We start from the raw sequence: 9,808 nt of genomic DNA, 5'->3' as shown, positions 1-9,808 counted from the left end.
TCAGCTGTGAAATCGCCAGACCAGCTGTCTTTGACGACACGCTCCTTAATTAAGAAACGAGTCGCAGGCACTTTCAAACTAATGAAAGGATCGGTGTGTTAAAGACCCTGAGACGGACGTGGCCCCAGGATTACCCGAGGCCGCAATACGCGTTCAGAATATCGATGCTCAATGTGTCCTGCAATTCACATTACTTCTCGGAGCTAGCTCCGTCCTTCATCGACGCTCGAGCCGAGTGATCCACCGCTAAGAGATCTCTCGTGTTAATCAATCTCAATGCAACCAAAAAATCGTGTTCAAAAAGAAGCGGCCGCGCCAGCACTTGCGTGCTGAATTATTACTCCCGCTGTCAGAAAGCAACGCGACCGAACTATAACAGTTACAGGGCTCGGTCCCTTCGAAGAAGAGACGTCGCTTGAAATCAAATTTCGATTCGTTAATGATCCTTCCGCAGGTTCACCTACGGAAACCTTGTTACGACTTTTACTTCCTCTAAATGATCAAGTTCGATCGTCTTTTCGAACACCGGCGAGTGCGTTGCCGCACGTACCAGGCTCAATCGGAGGACCTCACTAAACCATTCAATCGGTAGTAGCGACGGGCGGTGTGTACAAAGGGCAGGGACGTAATCAACGCAAGCTAATGACTCGCGCTTACTGGGAATTCCTCGTTCAAGGGAAACAATTGCAAGTCCCTATCCCTAGCACGACCGGGGTTCAACGGATTACCCGGACCTTTCGGCCTAGGGAACACACGATGATCCGGTCAGTGTAGCGCGCGTGCGGCCCCGAACATCTAAGGGCATCACAGACCTGTTATTGCTCAATCTCGTGTGGCTAAACGCCACTAGTCCCTCTAAGAAGTTGTCTCCGACCCAATGGGTCGAGCAGCTATTTAGCAAGTAAGAGTCTCGTTCGTTATCGGAATTAACCAGACAAATCGCTCCACCAACTAAGAACGGCCATGCACCACCACCCACAGAATCAAGAAAGAGCTCTCAATCTGTCAATCCTCGCTGTGTCCGGGCCGGGTGAGATTTCCCGTGTTGAGTCAAATTAAGCCGCAGGCTCCACTCCTGGTGGTGCCCTTCCGTCAATTCCTTTAAGTTTCAGCTTTGCAACCATACTTCCCCCGGAACCCAAAGACTTTGGTTTCCCGGAAGCTGCCGGACAGTTCTTAAGTTCGACACTGCCCGATCGCTAGTCGGCATCGTTTAAGGTCAGAACTAGGACGGTATCTGATCGTCTTCGAACCTCTGACTTTCGCTCTTGATTAAAGAAAACATTCTTGGCAAATGCTTTCGCAGTCGTTCGTCTTGCGCCGATCCAAGAATTTCACCTCTAACGGCACAGTACGGATGCCCCCGTCCGTTCCTATTAATCATTACCTCGTGCTCCGAAAACCAACAAAATAGAACCGAGGTCCTATTCCATTATTCCATGCAACATTATACAAGCGTAAAGCCTGCTTTGAACACTCTAATTTTTTCAAGGTAAACTTGCCGGACCACCGCAACACTCAGTTAAGAGCACCGCGAAGGCACCGACCAACAAGAACAACAAGGCCAGTGCTAGCCTTTCGACCGACCAACCTCGCCGTCCCTATATCCAACTACGAGCTTTTCAACCGCAACAACTTAAATATACACTTTTGGAGCTGGAATTACCGCGGCTGCTGGCACCAGACTTGCCCTCCAATGGATACTCGTTAAAAAGTTTAAAGTGTACTCATTCCAATTGCAGGACCTCGTACGAGGTCTGCATTGTTATTTTTCGTCACTACCTCCCCGAGCCGGGAATGGGTAATTTGCGCGCCTGCTGCCTTCCTTGGATGTGGTAGCCGTTTCTCAGGCTCCCTCTCCGGAATCGAACCCTGATTCTCCGTCACCCGTTACAACCTCGGTAGGCCGATACCGTACCGACGATAGTTGATAGGGCAGTTGCTTTAATGAGATGTCGCCAGCACTAGGCCGTGCGATCCGCAAGCTTATCCAGAGTCACCATTGTAACGACCCGAAAGCCGGTTAGTTTTGGTCTGATAAATGCGCGCCTCACGTCAGTTCGGCGCTTTACGCATGTATTAGCTCTAGAATTGCCACAGTTATCCATGTAAAAGCGTACAATCAAATGAACCATAACTGATTTAATGAGCCATTCGCAGTTTCACTGTACGTGAGCTCGTACTTACACTTGCATGGCTTAATCTTTGAGACAAGCATATGACTACTGGCAGGATCAACCAGATAACTATCCGAGGGCGTTTAAACCCGTTGCTCGACTGAGCGTTTTTACTGTATAAATACAGACCTTTTCTATCACTCGGCTTAAAAGCCTTGCGAACGTTACTGAAAGTCGGCGCCGGCCTTTTGCTGTTTAAAGCGCCAGCCCGCGTCGACTGCAGCATGCAGCTATACAACTGACTGTTCTTTCTCCCGACCAACCGTTTGCCTTCTGCCGGTTAACTCGTCAGCAGCAACACGCCATCTGTCTGCTGCAGTTACCCGCCTCGAGCCGTGCCTGCCTGCGTCGGCTACTCGTCTCGACGACTTCGCAAAGCTATAAGCCTACCGCCGCTGGACGCTTGTAGTTTTTCATACGCTGCTCCAATGCGTTTACATAGCACGTTCGCCGCCGCTGCAATAGCCGCGCCTCGGGTGCTAAACAGTAATGCTTTAAGCCCGCTTTCTCGTCAAGTCGACCGAACGCACAAACACGTCTCTCTCACTAGTGTAAAGTAATGCATACGTGTATGATGCTCAAATGTTGCTGTTGAACTTTTTTTGCCGATTTTTTCCGATTTTTTTCAATTTCTTTGTTTCTTTTCGATTATTTTAATGTTTTAAGCTTATTTATGCTACGTTTAAATGTTTTAATACTTTTTTATACTTTATTTAATATGTTTAAAAGAAATAAATAAAAAAAAATATGTATAAACTACTTTTTTTAATGTTTTAAATATATATATATTTATTATAAATAAACTTTATTTGTATTATTTTTTATTTAAGCGTACTTTTTAAATCTTTATATTTGTTTTATCGTTTTAAGCACATTGCGATAAATATAATAAACAAAAAATTGAATAAAAATAATAATAATAAAAAAAAAAAAAAAAAAAACATAAGCTTATTTTATATTTTTATTTTATTTTTATTTAAACTTACTTTTCAAACCTTAATACTCGTTTTATTTTTTTAAGCAGATTGCGATAAATATAATAAACAAACAATTAAATGAAAATAAAATAAAAAAATCAAACATAAGCTTATTTTATATGTTACATTTTATCTTTATTTAAACTTACTTTTTAAACCTTTATAGTTGTTTTATTTTTTAAGCACATCGCGATAGATATAATAAACAAACAATGAAATAAAAATAATAATAATAATAATAATAATAATAATAAAAAATCATAAGCTTATTTTGTATGTTTCATTTTATTTTATTTAAAACTTACAATTTAAACCTTTGTATTTGTTCTATTCTTTTAAGCACATCGCGATAAATATAATAAGCAAACAATTTAATAAAAGTAAAATAAAAAAATCAAACATAAGCTTATTTTATATGTTTCATTTTATCTTTATTTAAACTTACTTTTTAAACCTTTATAGTTGTTTTATTTTTTAAGCACATCGCGATAGATATAATAAACAAACAATGAAATAAAAATAATAATAATAATAATAATAATAATAAAAAATCATAAGCTTATTTTGTATGTTTCATTTTATTTTTATTTAAACTTACTTTTTTAACCTTTATAGTTGTTTTATTTTTTAAGCACATGGCGATAGATATAATAAACAAACAATAAAATAAAAATAATAATAATAATAATAATAATAATAAAAAATCATAAGCTTATTTTGTATGTTTCATTTTATTTTTATTTAAACTTACTTTTTTAACCTTTATAGTTGTTTTATTTTTTAAGCACATGGCGATAAATATAATAAGCAAACAATTAAATAAAAATAATAACAAATAAATAAAACAATACGGCTAAACTATAAAAAGAAAACTAAATAACTGATAAATACTTGTAAAACATTATTTGAAAAATGTATTTTGAAACACAACACGATTGATTTATAAATAATAATATATTTTTAATTTGTGTAGTTCATTTAAAGTAGTCTCCCTTTTTGCTTCTGGTTTTATTAGAGTTATATATAACAATAAATGGTGTAGTTTATTTAAAGTAGTCTCCCTTTTTGCTTCTGGTTTAATTAAAATTATATAACACATACTATAGTAAGTTAAATAAACTATAGTAACTTTATAAAACTACTTTACAAAATACATTTGTATAATTTAATAACTTTAAAATAACTATCAAGAATAAAATAGAATAGCTTTAAGTTTAGTATACAATTGGTATGTAAATTGTGTAGTTTATTGAAAGTAGTCTCCTTATTTGCTTCTGGTTTTACTTGAGTTACATAACGTTAAATAAACATACTTAATAAACGTAACCATCAATACTGTCATTTTAATAAAACTAAGTACAAATACATTGAATTAACATAGAACTTTAAAAAGCCTTCGCTAGTATCTGTTGGTAACAGTAAATAACCTATTATGACTCACAATACAGGAGTGCGAAATTTATTTTTCATTTGATTTTTCAGGTATTTATTTATTTGTGGAAATAAACTTTTTTATTACATTAGAAACTAATTGAATTTTTCCTATAACTATACCTATTATTATATTTAGTATGCTTAAAAGTAATAAAATGACACGTCGCGATTATATAATAAACAAACAATCAAACAAACAAAGAAAAAAAAAAAAAAAAAACTATTTTTTTAAACTTATATTTCAACTATATGTCTTATTTTATTTTCATTTAAACTTACTTTAAACCTCTGTATTTGTTATATATATATTTCAACACAATACGATTAAACTATAAGACAAACAACAAAATAAAATAATCACATTAATAAATACACTAAGCAAATAGCTAGAATAAATATAAATAGTTCAATATATACAATATATTTCTTCCATTTTTAAGTTACTTGTTAAACATATTTATTTAAAAATGTTTCTTTAGAATATAAAACTAACAGTTCTACAAATAAAGAAATTAAAAAGCCAATACACATAACACTAACTTTTCATAAATTAGATATGCAAATATGAACAAAATAGTAACTAAATTCTAAAGCTTTTGTAAACTGTGAACTTATAAACTTATAATAATAATTGCATATTCACCATTCACAATAGCTTTTTATTTAGTACACAACTGGTCTGTAAATTGTGTAGTTTATTGAAAGTATAATCCCGTTTTGCTTCTGGTTTAAATAAAGTTATACAACACATACTAAAGTAAATTAAATAAAGTAATTCACTACTATCGTATTAAATAAAACCAATTTACAAAATACATTAATTTAAATTAAAGTGAACTTTGAACTTATAATAATAATTGCATATTCACTATTCAGAATTTCTTTAAATTTAGTACACAACTGGTCTGTAAATTGTGTTGGTTCTATTCAAGTACTCTCCTTGTTTGTTTTGTTTTAGTTGTATTTATTTTTAGATACTAGCACATTCAATACACATAATAAAGTAAACCAAATAAACTCTATTAATTTAAACTAAGTACAAATACATTAAGTTAATACAAAACTTTAAAAAAGCTTTTGCTAGTATCTGTTGGTAACAGTAAATAACTTATTATGACTCACAATACAAAAGTGCAAAATTTATTTTCGTTTGATTTTTCAAGTAGCCACGCTTTTATTTGTTTTTGGACAAAAAGACTTTAAAGTTTTAGTATAAAAGACTAGTTGTATTAATTTTAACTCAGAAAATTGTACTCTACAAGATGGTGCCATTATTTTTTCGATATCTCAAACTGGTCAAACCACTTTTTTAGCGCTCTAATTGGTTTAAACAGCAAATAAGCAAACAGCAAATAACGTTATCTGATTGGCTAAGGTTTTTGTTTGCTAATAACTAGAATTTTCTTTTCTTTTAAGCGTTAAAGAAATGTAAATAAACGAGTAATAAGTATAAATAGGTCAGAAAGAAAAATAGTACAAAAAAGATGAATTCAAAAAGCAAAGGCCTACGGCACGTGGTATTCCCAAGCGGTCACCCATCTAAGTACTAACCACGCCCGACACTGCTTAACTTCCCAGATCGGACGAGATGGGGTGTACTCAGTGTGGTATGGTCGTAGGCGTTTGAAGGCGTTTACAAGCCTTTATAAACCCTTCGGTTTATTTAAAAAACCTATTTGCACTTGATTTACAATCAATTTGATATTTTAAAATTATTCCTTATAAAATTTTAACCTGAATTAACTTTTTTTTGTTTTTTTAATCAACAGTTACTCCCAAACTGTACTAAAACTGTATTGTAACTGTACAAAAGTGTTTGTTTAAATAATTGTTATCTATAAATTACCTAAGACCAGGAAAAGTAGAAGTAAAGTTTATTGAATTATTAAATAAATAAAATAAAATCGTAAAATAAAATAATACAATATGTTTACAATTTGTCATTGATCTATCCATTTATGTTATTGCATTACAAATACAAACATTGCATACATTCAAGAGTATTATTCATCAATCTTTTCAATATAATAAGTTTTAAATTTATATTTATTTTTAAATAATTCCTGACATTTTAGATTACCTGAGATTTTTTTTTAATTAAATTAATTTTAGTAATTAAATACTTGACGTTCTATTTTGTTTAATTTGATAACTCAACCATGTTTATTTTTTTTACTAATTTAAAAGAACTATTAAACTAAAAGACATTACATACAGCTTCTAAAAGTTTTAAACACCTTAAAAAATATTATTATTTTAAAGATATATTAAAGAACTAAACAGATATTACTCCTAAAAAATCTTGTTAATAATATATAAAAAGTACTCAAAGTCAGACTCGGAAATATATATACTGTTGTATATCTTACTTGAAGTTCACTGTAATTGACACTGTATAACAAAATTATAAAAATCAACCTATTTATATAGCAAAATATTTCTTTATCTTTGTCGTGGCGCGGTGGGTCAGTGGTCTTATCAGCTGACTCATAAGCAGAAGGTTGTAAGATCGAATCCCGCTAGTCGTCACGAAACACCACTATCGTTCAATGTTCGGGCTTCAAATTCTTTGAGATTATACTGTACTATTTATCTATCTAACTAATCTATCTAACAAATGTTGTTCAATCTAGGTTGTGGGTACTTGGGTCGAGTAATGCCTTTGACTTACAATCTGTTGTGGATTGACAATATTCCTCTATCTATCATTAAACAAATCTATCTAATAAATGTTGTTCAATCTAGGTTGTGGGTACTTGGGTCGAGTAATGCCTTTGACCTACAATCTGTTGTTGATTGTCAACATTCCTCTATCTATCAATAATGATTATATTCAATAATAAATGTTGATTAATTCAGTTGTAAGAAAACCAGTGCGCTGGTTAGGTTGGGTAAGGCCTTCGACTTACAATCTTGGGGATTATCAACGTTCATCACAAGTACAGTAACGATCTCATTGAATTTCCAGTTGGAACATAGGATTGTAGTGGTGGCCTACTTTGTAGGTTTTTTGCCTAGTTTGTTTTTTGCCTAGTAGTGTTTGCCTAGTTTGACAAACTATAGTATATATATTGTATAACTTTACTTGTATTATTTTTTATTTAAATTACTACTTATTATTAAAGAATTAAATTTTTTTAGAAAAAAAAACTATGTATTTTAACTAATGCTTATATTATATGTTTTGTTTTATTTTTATTCAAACTTACTTTAAACCTCTGTATTTTTTATACAATACGATTAAACTATATAACAGAAAAATAATTAAATAATCAAACTATTGAATAAGCAGTTAATTAGTGTGTTTTTTTATGCTTCTTTCATTTTTAACTTACTTGTTAACCATATTTCTTTTATTAAAGTATAAAACTAACAGTTACTAAAATAAAATAATCATAAAGTCAATACACAAAACACTAACTTTTTATAATTTAAATATGCAAACATGAATATAGTTATGAATCTATTATTTATTCAAATAGAATTATTCAAAGCTTATAATTATAAAGCTTTTGTATAATGTTTCAATTACAGTGAACTTTAAGTAAGATAAGTTTTTTTTTTTGTAATAACTACAAAATTGGTATTTTAGTTTATTATTAGTAACTAAATACTTATATTTATTATATTTAAAAAAAAACATCTATACTAACTCTAATTTCAAAGCATATTAAATACAAATTTTACCAACTAAATATTTATTTTTATTTTAATTATTATAACTTTCAAACATAAGCTTGTATACCTTATATACCTATATACCTCATATAGTAGGCTTGACATAACATAACATTATTTAATTCTTTTTGTTTGAAATAAACTCATTTAGTTATTAGTAAATTACAACATAAATGTTTATAACAATATAACTAAGATTTAGCTTTTGAGTTAGTAAACTTTGATAGTTTTCTTTTAATAGTTTAATAATCTTTATTTAAGTTCAAGCAAAATTGCTATATATTTAATACACATACAAAAGTAAACTAAGTAAACGTAATTCAATAGTTTCTATTAAGTAAAAGTAATTACAAATACATTAAGTTAATACAAAACTTTAAAAAGCTTTTGCTAGTATCTGTTGGTAACAGTAAATAACTTATTATGACTCACAATACAAAAGTGCAAAATTTATTTTCGTTTGATTTTTCAAGTAGCCACGCTTTTATTTGTTTTTGGACAAAAAAACTTTAAGTTTTAGTATAAAAGACTAATTGTATTAATTTTAACTCAGAAAATTGTACTCTACAAGATGGTGCCATTATTTTTCGATATCTCAAACTGGTCAAACCACTTTTTTAGCGCTCTAATTGGTTTAAACAGCAAATAACGTTATCTGATTGGCTTACGTTTTTATTTGCTAATAACTAGAATTTACTTTTCTTTTAAGCGTTAAAGAAATGTAAATAAACGAGTAATAAGTATAAATAGGTCAGAAAGAAAAATAGTACAAAAAAGATGAATTCAAAAAGCAAAAGCCTACGGCACGTGGTATTCCCAAGCGGTCACCCATCTAAGTACTAACCACGCCCGACACTGCTTAACTTCCCAGATCGGACGAGATGGGGTGTGCTCAGTGTGGTATGGTCGTAGGCGTTTGAAAGCGTTTACAAGCCTTTATAAACCCTTCGGTTTGTTTAAAAAACCTATTTGCACTTGATTTACAATCAATTTGATATTTTAAAATTAATCCTTATAAAATTTTAACTTGATGTAAGTATTTTTTTTATTAAAACCTTTTTTTTTGGTGTTTTAATTACAATTACTCCCTGTAACTTTATTTAAGACTTTGTTTAAAAGATTGTTAACTATATTCTATATTAAATACTATGATTAGAAGTAAAGTTTATTAAGTGATTAAACTAAATAAAAAACAATGTTAAAATAAACATGTTGTGTTTAGTTTGTTTTACTATTTCTCATTGTTCTATTTATAGATGGTTTTGTTTTACTTCAAGAATATTTATAGTTAGTTTCTAAAGAATATCTCATACTACATCAGATTTACGATTAACTTAATTTTAGGTAATAAAATATTTGACGTTTAATTTAATAACTCATCTATGTTTATGTTATAAAATAATAGTATCTAATACACATACATTATAATATAATAATATGTATAACTAGTTGTTTTACTTTAAAATGAATAATTAAGTGGAAGAATTAAAAGAACTCACATTTTTGAAGAGAGCGTGGAAAACCAGAATAGTCTTTTAAAAC

At 30.7% G+C, this 9,808-nt stretch overlaps 4 non-coding genes across 4 annotated transcripts; all 4 read right to left on the bottom strand.

Moving 5' to 3' along the window:
* Positions 1–102: 102 nt before the first annotated feature.
* LOC145848083 (5.8S ribosomal RNA) lies at positions 103–255 on the bottom strand. The gene has a single exon (XR_014371699.1). It is a non-coding gene; the product is annotated as a 5.8S ribosomal RNA (ribosomal RNA).
* Positions 256–437: 182 nt separating this feature from the next.
* Positions 438–2,245, bottom strand: LOC145848089 (small subunit ribosomal RNA). Its single transcript, XR_014371705.1, has one exon. It is a non-coding gene; the product is annotated as a small subunit ribosomal RNA (ribosomal RNA).
* Positions 2,246–6,090: 3,845 nt separating this feature from the next.
* On the bottom strand, positions 6,091–6,209 carry LOC145848082 (5S ribosomal RNA). The gene has a single exon (XR_014371698.1). It is a non-coding gene; the product is annotated as a 5S ribosomal RNA (ribosomal RNA).
* A 2,852-nt stretch (positions 6,210–9,061) lies between these two features.
* On the bottom strand, positions 9,062–9,180 carry LOC145848095 (5S ribosomal RNA). Its single transcript, XR_014371710.1, has one exon. It is a non-coding gene; the product is annotated as a 5S ribosomal RNA (ribosomal RNA).
* Positions 9,181–9,808: the final 628 nt, after the last annotated feature.

The sequence above is a fragment of the Thalia democratica genome, unplaced genomic scaffold (genome assembly GCF_965202585.1).
Source record: "Thalia democratica unplaced genomic scaffold, ktThaDemo2.hap1.1 HAP1_SCAFFOLD_1239, whole genome shotgun sequence".
NCBI lineage: Eukaryota > Metazoa > Chordata > Thaliacea > Salpida > Salpidae > Thalia > Thalia democratica.
Note: the sequence above shows the minus strand (reverse complement) of the source record. Positions and strands in the feature narration are given on the sequence as shown.